The following is a 21,768-nucleotide window of genomic DNA, read 5'->3' on the forward strand; positions in this document are numbered from 1 at the left end:
CCCAGCATACACAAAGGACAGCACAGCAGGAGGCTGATGGTGCAGATCAGCAGAGGGGCTGGACAGCTCCGGGCGATGACTGCTCACTCAGGATAAGCCTAATGACTTAAGCTGTTGACAGCCCGAGGCATGGTCAGCCTGGTGGGAAGCCAGGATCTACACCCATTGTCACCTGCACTGGCAGGAAGCCCAGGTTTGAACTGATTGGATGCCATCCACCTGGGCAGGTACAAATAGACGCCAGGCTTCCCTGTTTCCCCAGTTCGTTCTGTTCAGAATAAACTCATCTTCACCCCAGCTCTGTGTCCGTCTCTATGTGAAGCACGCGACTTTACAGTCTGACACATTTCAGAGAATGCATACATTGAATTTGTCCTTTCACGTGAAATCACAAAGTGTGCCTGCATTTTAACTGCCCTAACTGATATACTGTGGGTTTCTTGCATGGCTTCTAGATATTTGTTTCTTGGTTTCTACACTGCAGAATGATTGCATTTGTCCCATGGTTCTCATACAAGCTGCTTATATGAGATAATTCAAATGCATAATTTAAAACAGATATGACTCAGAAGCAGGGCTTATACTGGAGTCCTTAGAAAAATAGCAGCAGACAAATACATTCTGCCTGCCCTCCCTTCCCATTTTATCAGTTTACCCAGAATAGTGCAGTTAAATTATGATGATTTACTGATTTTCATCATATCAATTTAGTGAATTAATTCACACCATACAAGGAAACAGTATAAACAGCTTCTGCATAGCAGCATAGCAAACCTCCTCAACAATAACTAATCTATTGCATTCAGTGGAGGTTACAGATAAATGAGTAATATAATTGCAACCTAAAACACCTGCTTCTTGCTTATATTACCTGCCAGGACCACCATTTTTCCAAGCCCACTCAGATTTAACCATGGCATAAATAAATGCTTTTCCTCTGCCGTTATCATGATGTTGTCTTCAGTTTGTCATCAGACCATGAGTGAGGCCGGTTTATGTTGGTCTTAGATGTTAAAGCAGTGCTTTCCCCTCCTTGCAACAACACCCAAGGACAGCCTCTAGGACAGTCTTCCTCTTTGCAAAAAACATGTACTGAAACCGAAAAGCCAATTCAATACGATATTAAGCACAAGCACAGGCAGTCCTCAACAATTCATTTAGTGACTATTCAAAGTTACAACAGCACTGAAAAGAGTGGCTTATGACCATTTTTCACACTTACAACCTTTTCAGCATCCCTATGATCAGGTGATCAAAATTCAGAGGCTTGGCAACTGGTTCAAACTTATGACCATTGCTTTATCCCAAGCTCATGGGATCATCTTTTGCAACCTTTGGATAAGCAAAATTAAGGGGGAAGCCAGATTCACTTAACAACCGTGTTACTAACTTATCAACTGTAGTGATTCACTTAACAATAATGGCAAGGAAGATTGTAAAGTGGGGGCAAAACTCACTTAACAAATGTCTCACTTAACAACATAAATTTTGGGCTCATATTATGGTTATAGGTCAAGGACCACCTATAGTTCTCTACTTAGGACCACAACTGGAACCAGAATCACCATTACTGAGCAAGGTGGGGCCTGATTTTACCTATTCCCCACAGTTGTTAAGTGAAACAGTGTAACTGTTAAGTGAATCATGTAGCCATTGAGTGAATCCAGATTCCCCAATTGACTTTGCATGGTGGAATGCCTGCTGGAAAGGCGGCGAATGGAGAGGACTATCTCTGTAATTCATTTAGTAGGCTGACTCGGTGGATTTTACTTAGGTATATGTGTTTGTGATTGTAGCCTTTTCTTGTGTTCCTTATATTTGCATCCCAGCAGTGCCATCAAGTCACATAAGGAGTGTAAGTGGTTCTGAAATCAGAATGTATGTGAAGGCACTTCCAAACAGCCACTACAACAGACATGTCAAACACAAGGCCCGGGGGCCAGATCCGGCCCGCGAAGTGGTTTCATGTGGCCCGCGAAGCCATCCTGGAAACAGTGTGGGAATGGCCTCCACTGCCTTGGCCCTGGCCTAGAGACCTTCCTCCTGCCAGAGACCCTCAGATCTGTCCCACTCCTGACCAGGCCCCCATAGGCACCCTTGATGCGAACGATGTAGAGCCACGCCCACCCAGTAGGCCATACGCACTTTAGCTATGCCCACCCAGTAGGCCACACCCACCCAGGCCACACCCACCCGGCCCCCTGAGGGCAACTGCAATGCTGATGTGGCCCTCAATGAAATTGAGTTTGACACCCCTGCACTACAACCTTGTACTACTTCCCGATTTGAAACCGAGGCTTCCCCATCTCCAAGATTGCCATTTCTGCTCATCTTGAAATAGCAAGAGCAGTGCTATGATGTTTGTAGGAGGGCAAAGGGGGAACCAGGAGGCAGACTGAAGCAAAGTTCCTGCTGATGGGGAATTCCTGCTAATAAGTTCTACAGGATTAGAGAGAAAAGAATGGTTTCCTGCAACATCACACACATCACACAGAGGCTGGTTATAAATTGATTTTGTTCTCTGCCACACTGTGAGATTAAGCAGGTCCAGAGCTGATTCTCAACTACAGCAAAGTCCATGTATGGAAATACCCTGTGAATGTGGAATATATTGTTAACAGAGCAGAAGGTACATACAGGACCAGAAGACGAAACGGTATCTTATGAAATTGTGTCTTAACAGACAGTGTGCATTCTACCTAACCATGGATTGAAATGGGAAGGAGAGCTAACTCTTTGTAGTCATCAAGGATGATTTCATTTGTGATTTGTGCTATCACATTCGCTGTGTGAATCCTTTATTTTCTCTCCTATAAGTATGTGGGTGCCATTAATTTCTATGGGTGAAAAATGCATTTGCTATATACACAGACCAGAGAGGTGCTTCTTTCACTAGATACTTTTGCGATGGAGAATTTCTCCCTTTTACACAAACCACCCATCATAGTGAAAGAGCTTTTGTGGGCAATACAGAATGATGAATAGCTAATGTTAAGCTAGTGGCACATAAGGAAATGATAGCAATGGAAAATAAAAGCCTAATACAGTCACCCAAAAGGATTTGACTGGGAAAAAGCAAAACATGGAGTAGAAACTTCACAGATGCACAATCGCAAGACACATGCTTCTTTGCTAGGATTTACAGGAATAGAATGAAGCAGTTTTGCAGCCAACAAAAAAAAATTGAAGGGAGTACAAGAGTCCCTGAAATTAACAAATAGATAACATTTCAAATGTGTAGGGGCTTACCTAGGTATGGGCCAATCAGTGACAAACTTACAGGGGTGGGAAGAGGGGAAAATATGTAGTAATCCAAGGAAAATGATATACTACCATGCTTGTTCGCTGATTTAGCTTTTCTGATCTTCCCTCCTGCCCTCTGCTCATTTGTTTTCTAAGCATGTAGAGTTAATGAAGACTGTGCTTTCCCAAGGAGTCAGCTGCATTAAAGAGAAAAAAGATTAGGCTACTTCTGTATTTGCTGCCACAGTCCTGTAATATACTCTGTTGTCTTAGGCCCAGTAGCTACACATAAATATTAAACAGCACTGCAGATAAGATGATTCCTTAAGGCCTCTCACAGCAAGGTCTCTTTCTCATGGTCACGTTAATGGACATTCCTCTGGTTGTTGAATCTGCAGAAAAATATACCAGCGTAATTTGCACTGCCCTGACAGCTGAGCAATAATTTGCCCCATTCGTGAGCCTTGAAACTGGCTCTGTCCAGTAATATTTCATGGAATATGTGAAGTGTTGTTAGCCTAGATGAAATAGCATTGTCCCCCTCCAAAGTAATAGAAACAGCAGAAAGCACTGCCATGGAAAACTCCTAGCAGAACCAACGAAAAACTTTAGTGTATTCATTTGTGATAGAACCAGCAATATATTTCTTTCTCAGTTTAAATCACGGGTGTCAAATTTGCCACGTCACGTGATGTGTCGCGACATATCGTGGCTCTTTTTGCATTGCCGGCAATGGGGTGGACGCGGCTTCTGTATGATGAAACTGGCCCATGGGCCGGCAGTTTGACACCCCTGGTTTAAATAAATCAGCAGGGCCCACTTCTTTTTTTAAACAGATGGATCTACCAGACTTTTGAAAAGTCATTGAATTACATTTGTGACTATATAATGTTAGTCACCTTAATTGGCCAATGGGAGCTTATGAGAGGTGTGTCCTGACTGCATCATCACCAAAATGAAGAATGAGGCAATATAGATCATTCCTGGGTCAAGACTACTTTAAACTGGAACAGCTAAAGATAAATTCAGGCTGCCTTCTTGGGGCTAGTCCAGAAGGACCAAGGGGGAATTAAGTCTCTTTCACACTTGTGCTGGGGATAAAATTAATGCCATGGAGATGCAACAGGGGGAAAAATGTTACCTGAGTATCTTTGTGTCATGGTTAAGTGGAAATGAGATTACGGAAGGCCCTCACAGAAAGTCTGCTGTTATGGTTAACTAACTGATTCCATTCAATAACCAGATTGGAACCGAGACTGAAACAGATCTAGATAATCCTCCAAGATACCTGTAACGGGAGTTGCCATTATGTCAGGCATGTTTGCACTTTCTTCTCCATTTTCACATGTAATCCACCATTACTCAAGGGCTGCCATGTTGGAACAGCACTGTAGTCTAAAATTTGGCATCCAGACTAACATTTAAAGAGGCTAGCAGTCAAAGCATGTGTTATGTACTGGGCTCTTGTGAAACACCACGTGGGTTGCTGGAGCAGCTAATGGCTCTCCGGCAACCCAGACTACAAGACTACAAGGAACTCCGAGACGTTCCTCTAGGGCACACAAGCCTCCTTCATATCTTGCAGATTATGTTGTAAAATAAAGAGCTATATATTGTTGTAAATCCTGTTGCCACTAGACTACAGAAACTAGTGCTATGTTATAACTGTCTAATAGTGCAAATTGTGAAGCCTGTTCATTGAGACGTTGTTTAATCTCATTGTAACCTACATTGTTTTTTTATTATTTTTATTATTATTATTATCACTTTACTTTAGTGTGTTTGGATAATGAGTCTTGACAATTGTTGAGACTAAGTGGTATTATAGTCTGATCTAAGAGGGGAGGGGTGTTATGTACTGGGCTCTTGTGAAACACCACGTGGGTTGCTGGAGCAGCTAACGGCTCTCCAGCAACCCAGACTACAAGTCTCCTGTGCTGCAGTTGGCTATCTCCAGGCAGCAATGGTTGATTCAAACCTATTGGCTGCCACCTAATATTGCGGCTAGTTGCAGACATTTCCCCAGTACAGTTCCAGCACGAAATAAGTAACCTGTATATCAATCTGGAACATTTCTGATGTTATTCCAGGCTCCTAGAACAATAGAAAAAACCCCTTTTGGAAGTGGGTTGACTTCTAGTAGTACGTGGGGTTCTGATGAATCAGCTTCTGCTTTAATTTCAAACCGTTGCTACTCCTGCTAGGAGCAATAAAAAGATTATGATTCAGTTTGGTGGGGGTCTAATCTGACCTATAGGTCTACCACCTCTGATTCCCTTTGGGACACCAGGCAATTTTCCACCACATGCTGTTCAGCTGATTAATACTATGTAAAACTTAATGTATTCTTTTAATAAAGACCATGTGGGTAGGTAAGCAAAACAGTGCATATCACCAAGGATTAATGTCGAAGCAAAATGTTAGCAAAGTCAGAGATTATTCTGGGAGCCTGTGGATCAAAACATAAATCACCGAACTCATGCAATGGGAGACAGCCCTGGGAGGAGGTAAAAAAAAGAGTATCAACAAAAAAAGAACAACACCCAAGAATGAATTAAAAATAGCATGAAACACTCAGCTGACCTTGTCACTCTGACTTAATTTATCCTATTTTTCGGAACTGTTGTGACCAAAGACGGCATATTGGAGGGCTCTTGGATGCCACTTGAACTAAAAGAAAGGCAGAAGTGACATATGGATGTCTTCATGGGTTGCTGCAGTCACAAAGGACAAAGCTATGTGTCACCGCTGAAAACCTGCAGCCCTCCCATGCACATCTGGGTTGAGTGGGCTTCAAGTGTGAAGAGGCAGTTTGCATGCAAGCTTGAGTTTCTGTTCTTTCCTCGTTCTAATTAACTCTAAAGCTTGGGTGATGTCAGAAGAGGAGTCTATACATTTATTTCCCTGGTTCTGCTCTTTGTTTCCTTCTTTCAGAGTGAGGCTAAGTACATCCTAAACAGATGTGATGTATAATGCAAACCATTTTAAAGTAATAGCTATTACCTTGCCAGGCATTGAGAATAAGTCTGCTGCTGTTTTTTGAAGAAGTGTGCATTTACACATAGCTTTTTGTACCCAGCACATCACCTTGCTCCTGTGCCCTTCAGGAGTAAATGCTGCAGTGAGAGAACTAGTTGTTGGCATGGCTGCAGATGTTTCCATTCTCCATAGCAAGGAGCTAATGTAGTCTCACTGGAACACAGTATTATTAATCACAGGTTTTCCAGCCTCATTTTCCTGTGCTGTGATTGCCAGCAGATGGCAAGGGTCATCCTGGGGAAACATTTTTTCCCTAGCAATCACTCAAGGATAGTAAGTGCAGTTATGTTGTTCTTGACAGGATTTTTCCTAATCTAGCTTTTCCTGACTTCCATCTATTCTGTTTTAATTTGCAGAAAGACTGTACATAGGAACTGCCCATATCCTGCATCTGACAGAATTAATGAAAATGCTCCAGAGTTCTCCTCTTAAAAAAAAGATCTTTACCAAAATGATCTTCTGCCCTGCACTGGACCTGCTTCCATGTGTCATGGATTGCACAGCAGTACTTTTCTAAAGTATTGTCTGCAGTATCTGGTGAGATCTTAGCAAAGGAAGGATGACTTTGACACTGCTGAATAACTGGAAAGGATCACTGGGTGCCATTGTTAACAACTGAATCTGGAAGTTAGTCAATCCCAGTGAACAAGGCAGGAATGGCCCAGCATGTCTCCAATAAGCCTCTGACCTTAAATACAGTAAAGGCCTTCCATATGATCTGCTGGACTGCCAAACTTTCTAACCCTCTGCCCTTTATGGATGTTGTTAATACATGTATGCTCAAGTTTGTATGCAGTTTCAGATTCAATTTTACTGATTTTACTAGGGTTTGGTCCCTTGGGCTATGGCCAAGGAATTAAGCATTGCATCCCCTGAAGTCTAGGGCGAGCTCTTTAAAGGGACACTAGCTCCAGCTAACTTTGTGCTTCTGGCTAATCCTTTCCCCACATGGCAGGACAAAACACTAGAAGAGATTGCATGGACTGTCATTTTCAGACATAAGCAGCAGATTGGCTGGCCAGTAAGCGTGCTCATGCTCTATGATATGCTGTCCAATAAATCTGTTACCTATCCAGCCATGGCCTCATCTCAAAATAGTAATCTGTTCTTTTATTTCTGCTTTTTCCTTCCACCCTCTCACTTTTGCTCTGTTAATGCTGCTGGTACAGACATGAGGCAAATATCTTAAACTGTGAGAGTAGTTTGAGAAGAGCCAATGTTTTTAATACCCAGGACTTGTGCAGTCACAACTCAAAAGAGCTGGCTTTCTTTGATCATTTGCTTGCTCAGTGGAATTGTCTGCCTATGCACTTTTAAAGTTCAAAGGGTCATTCTTCCATTTCTCTGCATCTGGTTTTTCTTAAAAGCAGCTTTTTTTCTTTATCACCACAGCAGCTAGCTCCTCTAGCTCCCAGATATTCTTGATCATCCTAGTATGCTTTTGTGGATTTTTTTTGAGAGGTACATTTCTAAATAATATGTAGGGCTACTGTAGAGTCTAGCAGTGGCATAGCGTGGGTTGTCAGCACCCGGGGCAAGGCAAGTAATTTGCGCCCCCTAACCCGTGGATTTTAGCACTCGAGTCTGCCGCAGGGAGCCCCGCATCCTGGGCGTCCGCCGCACCCCCCACCCACGCCTCCCCCGGGAAAAGGGGGAAGGTCCGGCATCCCCTCCCTCACGTGTGGCAGAAGCGCCGGGACCCGAGGCCGTGCCAGGAGGCGGGCGGCGCAGCAGAGGATATACAGAACATTCAAATAGGAAAATATGTGCATCAATAAGACAAAACCAGATTTACATATATTATTCCCCTCCACTTGAATATTCATAAATATATTGGAGCAATATTACTTTCCTTCCCTTACGAAGTAGGCCCAAAATTTATGAAGTTCTACTTCTATTTACAACCAATTTGACCTTAATCTACTTGGTAGATAGAGAGGCAAAGTAGTTAACAGGTGAACCAACAGCAAAGTTAAAATGTCAAAGCACTTTGTTAATAATCTATATTCTATTTTACTTCTATAAAGCCTCAAACAGCTTCTTATTTACAGTAAGTTACACAGTGCCTGCTCATTTCTGTATCTGTCAACTGCCCCACTCTGATAGTCAACAAGAGAAACTCCTGGGTTTATTTTTTCCTCCAAGAGAATACGGTACTGAAAAGCCATGTGGGTACAGAAGTGGGAAATCCAGTTCTAACATTTTGCTTGTAAAAGTCATAAAACAAATTCCTCCTTTCTTCCCTGGATCTCCCACTGTCCTTTCAACATCAATCAGTTGCATTTGAGTTGTTTTGAGAACGATCTCAGAGAAGTGGAGGCAATTAGAGCTCCCAGACCTGTCACTTGACCTAAAATTATTTTATTTCCTCCGAACATGGGAACGGGGGTGCCCAACCTTCCGGGAAACACCAGGATCTCCCAGGCGGGGAGCCGGGCTGCGCCAAGAGGTGGGGCTGCGGGGCAGGAGGGGGTCTTGGGGGAAGGATCTGAAGGGGATCGGAGAGCCGTTCGTGGAAGCCGCAACCCAGGAGGAGGAGAAGCGAAGGCGCAGCGCTTCCCACGGAGCAGAAAAACTCGCGAGGAAAGGCGGAGACTTAGAAGGGGAGGGGGCGCAACTGGGGGAAACCCACCTGGCTCTCCCAGGAATCCCTCCTCCCCTTCCCGCCCTTCCTATTCCCTCCCCCTCTCGCGGCGTCCTTGCCCACCTAGCGCCCCTCCCCCGCCACAGGAATCCCTCCTCCCCTTCCCCCCCGGGGATTCCCCCCTCCTGATTGCCCTCCCCCTCTCGGAGCCTCCTTGCCCACCTGGCGCCCCTCCCCCGCCAGGGGAACCTCCGCAGCCCTGGCGTAAGAGGCGTCGAGAGACCAGGAAGGGGAGATGGAGGGGCAGGAAGCTGGATTCCCAGCCCCCCTTTCTCCTCTCTAGGCGCAAAAACTCTGCGCTTAACTCCTCCGCTGAAGCGCTGCGGGGAGGGGGCGACTGGGGCACCGCCGAGCAATGCTAAAGTGCTCCAAGCGGGAACAGCAAAGGACTGTCACCCTTCATGCAAAGCCCCAAGACCAAAAACTAGGATCCAGATTGAAAAGGAAAGTTGCGTGTGCCAATCTGCACCTCTAAATGCAAATTAGGAATTTGTCGCCGAGCGCGCCCCCCCAGATGTTGCGCCCGGTGTGGCCGGCCCCCCCTGCACCCCCCACGCTACGCCACTGGAGTCTAGTTTCATTTTGTAAAAATAGATTATGCTTATAGATTGCAGTTTTTGCTTAGAAGCATCTTATATTTCTGTTTTCTCATATTATCAACATCATTATCCATAAAGGACACCTGGTAGGTGTCATGAGAAATGTTCATGGGCACATAGGCATCCTTATGCAGCACAAGTCATACTGGAATCCCATGAATTTCAACTGTAAGCTGAAAATGTTTTTTATCTCTTTGTGATGAGAAGCAAGAGGTGAGTGGGATGAAGGGAAGACATATACATGCAACCGTTGCTTATTCTCCTGAAGAAAACCATTATTTGTTTGGCTCTACCTGATAATATCATCTGTTTAGGCATATACTTGAGATAAAATTGTCAGTCTTCAAATCCTAGACTGCAGAAGATGGATTTTCACCAAACTACTTATTATATCCTGGGATCCTTTAAATGGGTTTTATTGTTGTACCTAGTAGCATTCCCTGACTGTGACAGATAATAGATAGCAATTTGGTTTTCAAAGGGAAGGTTTTCTTTTGTGAGAATTTTGTTCAAAAACAATGTGACACCTGGACTCTGAATAAAATGCTCTACCAAGTTTTTTTTAATTAAAATGTTGGTTTGGTATATATTCACCTTGAAAATATTGAAAAACCTTCCTAGAGTGTCAAATCATTCAAAAGAAATATGGGTCCACTTCCTTTTTAGGAACTAAGATAGAGGATCTGGCACTTTTAAAAAGTATTAACTGGCATAGGCTAGATCAGGGGTAGGCAAGCTTGGCTCTTTTATGACTCGTGGACTTCAACTCCCAGAATTCCTGAGCCAGCCATGCTGGCTGAGGAATTCTGGGAGTTGAAGTCCACGAGTCATAAAAGAGCCACAGTTGCCTAGCCCTGGGCTAGTTTCAATTTGTCTGCCTCTTCGGCAACCAAGGTTACAAAAATCACCCAGTGCAATGAAACCATTGACTTAGCGGTAATCTGTGTAGATTCACATATTTCACTCAAATAGCTAAAGTTATGCTTCTAAGATATGCATTCATCTGTCAATAAATTTGAATAATTCAAATTGTTAATGCTAATTATCTGAGTGGCCTAAACCATAGAGTTGGAAGAGGTCTTTTAGCCTATCGCAGACATGTCAAACACAAGGCCCGGGGGCCAGATCTGGCCCGCAAAGTGGTTTCATGCGGCCCGCGAAGCCATCCTGGAAACAGTGAGGGAACGGCCTCCGCTGCCTTGGTCCTGGCCCAGACACCCTCCTTCTGCCAGAGACCCTCAGATCTGTCCCACTCCTGCCCAGGCCCCCATAGGCACCCTTGATGTGAACGATGTAGAGCTGCCCATGCCCACCCAGTAGGCCATACGCACTCTAGCCACGCCCACCCAGTAGGCCACGCCCACCCTGGCCATACCCACCCGGCCCCCTGAGGGCAACCGCAATGCTGATGCGGCCCTCAGTGAAATTGAGTTTGACACCCCTGGCCTATCGAGTCCAACCTGATTTTTACTTCTCCTTTCTGCAGGAATCAAAATTAAACTATGCCTGGTAGCTGACTAGTCAATAGAGGATGGGTAATGGTTCTTCTGTCAAGTTGCTTTTACTAAGATTTTCCTAACATTTTAGAGGAATCTACCATTCTGTAACTTAAAGACATTATTCTTTCTCCTGCACTCTGGAATGATAATGGTCTAGATCCGTTTTTCTGTGTGATCTCTGAAGAATGTTATCAGTCACCTCTTTTCAAGCCTAAACAGTCATAGCTCCTTCAATTTACTCAGTTACTATTTAGTTACTAGCTCCTTGATCATCTTGCTGCCTTTTTCCTAATCTTTTCCAATATGGTTGATCTTTTTAAAACAGGGTTCCCAGAAATGGACATAATAGCTGAGACAAGGTCTGGGCAAGTCAGAATAAAATGGATTGATGACTTCTTATGTTTGAAAATCATACTTCTATTGATCCAATCTAAAAAATTATTTGTCTTAAAATTACATTGATGATTCAACTATTCAACATTGATGATTCAAAATTACTTATTACATTGATGATTCAACTATTAACCCATGGTCTTTTTCAGAAATAATTCAACCTTCCTTCATTCTCCATCTATATATTTGGCTTTTATTTCCTACGTGACTTAGTGTTTGTCTCTGCAAATAGCTAATCATTGTTCAACTCACCAGTATGCATTTCTGTCATTTTTAATTTTAAAACTGGGAGCAAGATAAACTCATCGTAGAACTGCAAGATTATATGCATCTTTCTTTTTTTAATACTACATCTATCTTCATCTTGAGGTAATAAAGTGCTACAAATACAGTATACAGTATATACATATTAATTTTTAAACTCTAGTCACTCTAATGCATTATCTATTCATTTATAATGCAGCCTGTAACTAAGTCTTAGCAGATAAAAATTGAAACAATTCCATATTGTTTTCTTGTTCTCGTTTTCTCATTCTTCTCATTTTCTTCTTCCCTGATCTTTATATCACATGGGAAGAGGCTTCAATCATGCATACACAAATGCCATCTTCACACACACACACACACACACACACACACACACACACACACAAACACACAAACAAATAAACAAACAAACTAACACACTATGGATCTTCTGCTTCAGAGAGAGGCTACTTGCGGTCCCTGGGCCACAGGTGTCCTCAGAGGCACACTTTTGCTACTCCAAGGCAGCAACAGATCTTCCTGCCAAGATGTAACAAAAAAAACCACTCATCCAGGAAACCACAATAAGAAGCTAGGCAGGTGCAGTAAACATTTGTAAAGCCTAACACAAGAGTTAAACATTTAAAAGTTACATATATTGAAAGATAGGTTTCTTTGAAGAACAAGGCCCCCTGGACATTTTAGGAGTCCCTTTTATGTAAAGATTGCACTGAAGATTACTTAAATTACAGGATGAGAGATAAAGAAACGGATGAAGAAGTCAGTGCCTCCCCTGAGAATGTGTTTTCATATGCCACCATTGATTTGAGTACAGCTTGGATGTAGTGCTTCTGCTCCCTCTACTGGACAACCCCATTGCAGCAAAGGCTTCTGTGTTCAAAGGCTCCTGTGTTCAAGGAAAGAGTATAAGTTGCTTCCTACTCTCCAGGCCAGAAACTCTGGCAGTTAAGGCCAGAATTGCATCATGGGCAAAGTTTTTCAGAGTCCAGGTAGGAGTTTCCCCCCCTATACCCTGCTACTTGATCTATTCTGTTCTATTCTATTCTATTCTATTCTATTCTATTCTATTCTATTCTATTCTATTCTATTCTATTCTATTCTATTCTATTCTATTCTATTCTATTCTATTCTATTCTATTCTATTCTAAAAAAGACTTTGCAGTGAAAGAACCTTGAATGTGTACTTCCCATTCAAGTCAACAAAATCCTTTTGAAAGATAGGACAGGGCATGCTTTAACATTAAATAGCAATGTTAGTGATGATAATTTATGACAGAAAGGGGAAGATCCTGGTGAGATTTTCTTGTCTCACACAGGAAAATAACTTGTGCACCTTGGACATTGATTTGAGTGGGAAGCAATGGCACAATCATCAACAAATTCTGGACTTGACCTAAAAATAGCAGTACACAAATATCTTGCCTTCCTATATACTGTAACAGTGGCATATACACACATACATTCGAGAGAAAGACAACAAGTACCGGTACATGGGAGTGTCTGAAAACAGGTAGATATGATAGCAGTTGGACATCTCTTCCTTCTGGTAGGTCCTAAATGGTACATTTTCTCTGTAACTGTTCTTGTCTTCTGCTCATGTCATTTGGCAAGATACTCCGTTGTGTACCATATACCGGTATTGTCAACAAAGATTGCATCCAACCTTTCTTGATCATTGTAAGTGAAGAAGTGCAAAAATAAAGCAGTTTCAAAGATAGGTGTTCACAGTGCTTTTTTTGTAAGAAAAAAGATGCCAGAACTCACATCTTGTAAATCTTTTATTTAAAAAAATTATATGTTCAGTTCTTAGGAGGACCAGTGGTTGAGAAGTAATTAGCAATTTTTTTCATTTTTAAATTTGGGGTCACACTTTTACAATAAAAATGTAAAAAAGATTTTCAATTCACCAACATTTTTTTTAAAATAAAAAAAATCATTTACCTTTTGCAGGTAATCAATCACTGTACACACACCCACACATGTCAGTTGTGTAAAAAAACATAATGGTTGCCGCTCACAGTAAGCACTCAGTGAGTGACCACACAACCAATCACAAGCTGAGCAGTGCCACAAGCTGAGCAGTGCCATCACAACCAGAAGGGAGGAAGCATATGTGCATCGGATTGACACACAAGCAGCCCCCATGCACCGTTTTAATGATTTTGCTGCTGACCTGCTACGCTCAACAGGGTGATTCAAGTCCATGTGGACCAAACATCAATTTTTCAAAAGTTACTTTTAAAACTTGGGAAATCCATTGGAAAAAGGTGCCGGAAATCTGTTCTGGTGTGTTCTATGACAAAAAAAGCACTGGGTGTTCAGATTTGAAGGTTTGTAGCCAGCAAGACATCCAGCATCAAACCAGATGATTGGTTCCCTTCTTTAACTTTGTCATCAAGACATTTTTTCCTATTTAGCAAAAATCTGTTCTTCCGTTCTTTAAGTTCATTAGCTTTGTTCTCTGTGAGAAAGGCATAATTTGTCGCTATAATGCATGATTCCATGTTGGGGGACCAACCCTTTAAATCTGTTGCAGCTTCACATGTGGGCATGTACTGGGGCAATCACAATTTTTTTTGAAGATATGATCATTTAAATGAGCCCTGGCCTTGATTTTCTCCCATGTTAATTATTTTAGAAATCTTATTAGTTTGCAGGGTTTTTCTTAATTTCCATGAAACTTTGAAGGAAAGCTTGATTAGCAAAGTGAATATAGATGCAATATGTATAAAATGCTGTGTCTGAATCTAGACCTAGATTACACACTATATTTATATTTAGGATAGTGTACACCATAAGATGAATATCTCTAATTGAATTTAATGCCCTATAGCCCCTTTTGGTATGTCAGAGGTGCTCCTTAAAATATAATAACAGTCCAGCCTTAAAAGACTCACAGTTCTATTGCTGTGCTGTCTCCACCTACAGAGTGCTGTGCTGTCTCCACCTACAGAGCCACTCATAAAGACATATAACTAACCATATACCTCATCTGGAAGACTCCAGCCCAAATGAGAAGGATAAAGCACTAAAAAAAATCTCATAAAATGTCCAGAAACAGTTGCGCATTGCTACTGAGTGCACAGATATTATTTCTGCTCCTTGACATTTTGGCTAGATATCCATCATGGAGCTCCAAAGTATAATTTAATAACAACAAAATGGTCCAGAGAATAAATGAACATCTCACTTTTTTCTCTTTCTCCCTCTTCTTTATAGCTTTCTGAGTATGAATGTATTGCCACTAATTGTGTTACAAATACATCCAATAGATCAGCATGATATTCTTTCAATTGCATTCCATAAAAAAATAATCATCCAATATGCTTTCTTAAAGTATTGATTGCATTTTCCCAAGCTGGAAAAGTACTTTGAATGTCTAAAAATAGATTTTTCATCCCTTTGTCTTCTAAAAATTTATCCAAACTTCTGTTCTATCAGTATCATTCCATCAGGTTAGCTGTATAACAATAGCATCCCAATTCCTAAAAAAATATTCAAAAATTTTCTTGCAATTCATCTTCATGCTCTGTGTTTATTTAGCAAACATCTGTTATATTTTTGAGTGTTAAGAGGTATTAGATCTGCAATGGTATACAGTTAGGTTCTGCAAAGGAAGATAGCAATCTTATTCTAAACATACCATCTCTCTGCAAACCTTCTTGAAAAATGAGAAGTCAAAACAAAAAAAATGCACTTTGTTAATGGATTCATTGTGCAGATTGAGCTCCTAAATGAAGGACTGGCAAACTAATAACAGACCTGATGTTTTATATGTTCTATTTTTGAAACCATTAACCGTTAACAGTGAGATCATAAACATGCTTACTTAGAAGTAAGTGGCATTGTATTCAGTGGCACTTAGAGGTAAATGTTTACAGGATTGTTCATCACAGTTATCAGTTATTTGGGGAAAAAATCCAACTGAATTAAATAACACTACTTCTAAATACTTAAATTTTGGTGACTGCTATATTCTTTCAGGTGGCAATTTGTTACTGTAGCTTCAACACAGATGAATTGACAAACCTGCTTTGTTACATGTTTGAGAGGCACCAAAATCTGAAACCTCTTGGAAATTTAAGGAGCTTTAAGAACTCAAGTCTTTTTCTTCTTGTTCTCTTTCCCTCTGTCATAAGTATCTTGAGAAGGAAAATTACTGAAATATTTAGCAGTAGAGAGGTGGTGTTCTATTTGGACATGTTCAAGAAGAGGCTAAACCATTTGTCTGGGACATTTTAATCTGGATTATTGCACAGAGCAAAGGTTTGAACTCATTAAATGACTTCTCCCAAATGTGGTTTTTTGGTTCTGTGAGTTAAATATGCAAGTTTTATAATATAAATAAACCTGGGTGATTTTTGGCCCTTTCTACCATCTCTTTAAGTTAAGAATGTCTCATGATAATGGTTAAAGAGAATATATCTGTGTTGACATGTTCATGCTTTGATTTATTACTTTCAGTTCTGCAGACCTTTTGATAAGAGCATGTGCCAGTGAAGCAAGGCATTTTAGAAGGTAACTTTCAAAGGAGACTTTTGCAGTGAAACAAAATTAACTGTAACCATAGAATAAATTCTAATATTTATCAAAAGCATTTGATGTTAGGAGAATGTCCCATTTACCACATCATACACAAATGCTCAGAAATTTTAATTCATGTGACCCAAATCTTGAACTGCACTTTTCAAAGAGAACAATTCAAATACATTTTTGCTCAGTCCCACTAATTTCCCCACTAAAATCTAAAGGCCTTAAAGTTTTCTCTCTCTGTGGTAATTCCTGAACTGTGGTCATTCCTGACTGGAGGCACAGGTACTTGCAAAGCTATTTCTGAGATGAAATTCATTCAAACAGATCTGTCAGACAGGGGATCTATGAACAGTCTTTCTTCTCCAGCAGCAGTTCCTCTCCTCCAGCATGAAATACCTTTCCCTGTCAATACCTCTTACCTTTATCTTATATTGATTGCCTCCTTGAAAATGGAAGCTTTCAGGATTAGCTGGAACATTGGTAGGTTTCAGGCAGTTTTGACATACTGAGCTTATCCAGGCAAGAAAATAACTCTTTTAAGACTTTCCAAGTGTAACTGAGAGAGAACATAAGACAGATGGGTTGCCTGGCAGTGCCCACTCTTGTCCTTAAACTAGGGACAAATGAATGGAAAGAAAAGAGAAGAGATGTAGGCACATAGTGGGCATCAACATGTGTTAAGTGTTCCATGGGAGTGTGAAGTGGCATAATGCTTAAGTATTAGGCTAGAACTAGGCAAAATCTTATCACACTCATGGAGCTTATTGAAGGATTCATTGATTTGGGATCACTCAGCATGACACACTGTAAGGGCAATTGGGCAGGGAAAGAATTATTTTGTTGCTTTTGGACTGTTCCCCTGGCTCATGTTCACCAGCCCTTGAGCTGAAAGAGAATTACTGGCAATCCATTTACTGTTGCTGATGCTGATGCCTATTTTGCCACAGGCACAGCGCTGACCAATGGTGCTCTCTCCAGCTAGTACAGTGGTCCCCAAACTTTTTTGGCAGCAAAGACCAGTTTTGTGGAAGACAATTTTCCCAGGGACCGGGGTGGGGTGGGAAAGGGAGAATAGTTTCAGGTTCATTTGCTCACCTGCTGCTCATCTCCAGCTGTACTGCCCAGTGTCTAACAGGCCAAGGATCGGCATTAGTTTGTGGCCCAGAGGTTGGAACCCCTGCTGTAATAGGACATGATATACTGTATAGTATACAGGGACGCGGTGGCTCAGTGGGTTAGGACACTGAGCTTGTCGATCGGAAGGTCGACAGTTTGGTGGGTCGAATCCCGAGTGCCGCGTAGCAGAGTGAGCGCCTGTTACTTGTCCCAGCTTCTGCCAACCTAGCAGTTCGAAAGCACGTAAAAATGCAAGTAGAAAAATAGGGACCACTACGGTGGGAAGGTAACAGCGTTCCGTGCGCCTTTGGCGTCTAGTCATGCCGGCCACATGACCACGGAGACGTCCTCAGACAAGCGCTGGCTCTTCGGCTTTGAAACGGAGATGAGCACCGGCCCCTAGAGTCGGAAACGACTAGCACGCATGTGCGGGGGAACCTTTACCTTTACCTTTATACTGTATAGCAGGGGTCCCCAACCCCTGGGCCATGAGCCACTACCATGTCTTGAGCCCTTTGGAACCTGACCGCTCACTTGAGTGAGCAGTGGGCATATGTGCCTGCCAGTCACACAAATGGAGCTGCACTCACGCATGCATGCTCACCCGTTGATTGCATGGAACTATCCCAACACACAACCCAGCTGGTCTGCAAAGACAGAAAGGTTGGGGAACTTTGCTATATACAGCATGTTAAGACCATGGTATCATAGATTCTATTGTTTTTTTGTACCCTCATTCCTATCAAATTTCACTAACTAGCAGAAAATGTCCACCAATCATATATGGGCTGAGGGCAGAGATACATTTTGGCAAATACTGGTCGATTTACTTATCCGTCAAAACTCACCTGCACACATGTTTTATTTTTCTCTGTTCAAATGAATTGATAGTCTAGTGCACAGGTGTCAAACTTGCGATGTCAGGTAACGTGTTGCGACGTATCACGACTTTTTTCCCATTGCTGGCAATGGGGTGGTTGTGGTTTTGGTGTAATGCATCCGGTCCGTGGGCCGGCAGTTTGACACCCCTAATCTACTGCTATTGGAAAGCAAAACCAAAGCCAGTGCATTTTCTTCACAGCTATGAAAGACATGTTTGTGAATCACAACCTGCAGTAACAATCCCAATTCTTTTTCCAATTTAGTCTATGGCTTGGAAACTACATAGTTTTATTTGTATTCAAACACAAGGATTTGATCCTAGTGTGGCCTTTGTTATAACAGCCAATGGAACAGCTCAGTTTTAAAACAATCACTCTAAAAATTGTGTCAGTAGTCAAAATAATATAAAATATGCAAAGGATAGATTTATTTGGATAATTAATATTTCTTCTGTTTATTACTCTGACTATTCCTGTTGATTTCCATAAACAAAGGTAGGTAGGAATTAATAATTTTTTCCTGACATAATAGTGCCTGTGATAAACTGCTCACTTCCTAGGGTGGGGATAACAGATCACAGATAATATGTGGTTGCTGGAATAGATAATCAAGATGGAACAGATCCAGATCATAGATCAGAAAGGGAGCTTGCTGAGATTAGTGAAATATTAGTGCATCAAAACTATATTGAGTCCCGGAGAGAGCAATGTAATGAGTCATCTGAAGGAACTCTTTTGTTTATTATCTAATACTGAAGTTGTTTATTTCTATAAACATGCAGAATTTAAGCTATATTACACAATACTGATTTTAATAATTGCTCCAGACAAAAAATACAAAGTTGGATTAGTCCAGTACAGGTAGTCCTTGATTTACAACCATTCACTTAGTGACTGTTCAAAGTTACAACAGCACTAAAAAAAGCAACTTATGACCATTGTTCTCACTTATGACCGTTGCAGCTTCCCCATGGTCATACGATCAAAATTTGGATGCTTAGCAACTGGTTCATACTTATGACGGCTGCAGTGTCTCAAGGTCATGCATTCACCTTTTGTGACCTTCTGACAAGCAAAGTCAGTGGGGAAGATAGATTCACTTAATAACCATGTTACTAACTTAACAACTACAGTGATTCACTTAACCAATGTGGCAAGAAAGGTTGCAAAATGGGGCAAACCTCACTTAACAACTGTCTTGCTTGGCAACAGAAATTTTGGGCTCAGTTGTGGTTGTAAGACAAAGACTACCTGTATTATTCTCACTTGACATTTAGCCTCAGATAACAGGCTTTTCCATGACCCCAATTATGGAGTGTATCTTAGAAGTAATCTAGTTTAACCCCCTACTCAGTGCAGGATCCATTGAGTATCTCTGACTGATTACCATCCAGCCTCCCTTTGAAGATTTCTAGTGAAGGAGAACTCACAGTGTCATGTGGTAGCTGACATGTTAATCAATCAGAATAGAGCTGGAAAGAACCTTGGAGGTCTTCTCGTCCAACCCCCTACTCAAGCAGGAGACCCTATACCATTTCAGACAGGTGACTGTCCAGTCCAGGGGTCTTCAAACTCGGCCCTTTTATGACTCATGGACTTCAACTCCCAGAATTCCTCAGCCAGCATGCCTGGCTGAGAAATTCTGGGAGTTGAAGTCCATGAGTCATAAAAGGGCCGAGTTTGAAGACCCATGGTCCAGTCTCTTCAGTGATGAAGTACCCACAACTTCTGAAGGGAAGCTGTTCCACTGGTTAATTGTTCTCATTGTTAGGAAGTTTCTCGTTAATTCTCTTAATTCTCCTTAATCTCTCTCTCTCTCTCTCTCTCTCTCTCTCTCTCTCTCACACACACACACACACACACACACACACACACACACACAAACACATATACACAGACACACAGAGAAACACACACTATCCCTCGCAGTCTCTCATGCAAAGATTTATCAAATTCTCTCCATACTTTCAGATTTGGGGTTTGTTCTGAAAGAGCACAGCACTAAAACCGCTCAGTGATTCTGGAAGAAAGGATACAAGCAATACAGTAGTGGGATTTAAATATGTGAACAACCGGTTCTCTGTGTGGATTCCCGAAGTCCATTCTGGGCCTGGGCAACAAAAAACTAGCTACCGGTTCTGCTGAAGTGGTGCGAACCAGCTGAATCCCACCACTGAGCAAGCAAGATATAATTCTTCTCAGAGGGCTTATTTTGCAATCAGATAGAAAGAAGGCCACCAAATGAAATATTCTCTGACAAAAGTAAGAAAGTAAATAGAGCACAAGCCCCCCCTCTGTGTGTGTGTGTGTGTGTTTGTGTGTGTGTGAATAGGAGAGACATGTTTATATTTGCAAAAGATAATATCCCTTCCATCTAATGGCTTGTGCTCCTTTTTCAATCCACATTTTATTTAAGGAAAGGTTCTGTATTTTGCTACTTTCAGTACACTTGTTGTCATTTAATAGAGATAACCTAATGCTCCATAAACCAGACCTTGCTAATCTTAGGGCATAAAATCCCCTCAAAACAAAGTGAATAGACAGAGTGTGCAAACCACAAATCAATGCAGCCAGAATTAAGTATTGATTTTATTTTATTTTCTTGGGTAGCTACTTGTGTTATCTACATCCTTTCCTCCATAATCCTGAAAACAATCTATAAAATTTGATCTGTAGGGCAGAATTCCCCCATTTTCTGCACAACCCCCTTCATTCTTTTGAGCTTCAATGTCCTTGGTGTGTATTAAATTCAGGAAGGGGGAAAAAATTCTCCTGAGTTCATCAAAATGGTCTGACTCTTGTATTTGCTGTATTGAAGATTGATCTAATATATTTCCAGGGGTGGATGAGTAATACTTTAAACTCGGGATAGAGAAAATGATCAGCTAGCAAGCCCAAAGCAATTTAGTTACCCTACAGAACCAACATTAGCAATTCAAACTATAGATAATTCCCTACTTGTACCTAAGTGTGGCACAAACATTACCCCCCTCCAAAATGCTTGCTATCCCCATGTTACTTGCCTTCATCTTATTGCCATGTATGAGACAGGCTTAAATTGTCCTTTAGTGTCTGTTAGTAAAAAAGCATTTTCTCCCTTCTTCCAAAGGTAGCCTCAAGGTATATAAAATCTGTTAGGATTTACCATACAATTTTGGAAAAAGCTGTCATTTGAAAGGGAGGCATAGATGCAGAATGGAATAATATATTTTATTCAAGGATTGTTTTCTGATGAATGAATAGGTAGCATAAACACAATTATGTCTATTCATTTGAATAGTTGAACTCTCTCCCCAAAGGCTGAAAGTAGGAAAACTCTGATGATTAAAATAATTAATTATTTTTCACTTTTCTAAAAGCCATTAATTTGTTACCTGTTTATTTTGGTTTCAAAACAAAATCTGAAAAATAAAATTAAACATTAATCACTCCCTTTAACACACGATAGCAAACAATATTAAAAAAAAGAGAGGGAGATATTAGCATGCTTGCAGGGAATCTCAATACTATATTAGCAGGAGGAAATAATTTCTAAAAGCCCAGTAGTACAAGAA

The sequence above is a fragment of the Vipera ursinii genome (genome assembly GCF_947247035.1).
Source record: "Vipera ursinii genome assembly, chromosome: 3".
NCBI classification, from domain to species: domain Eukaryota; kingdom Metazoa; phylum Chordata; class Lepidosauria; order Squamata; family Viperidae; genus Vipera; species Vipera ursinii.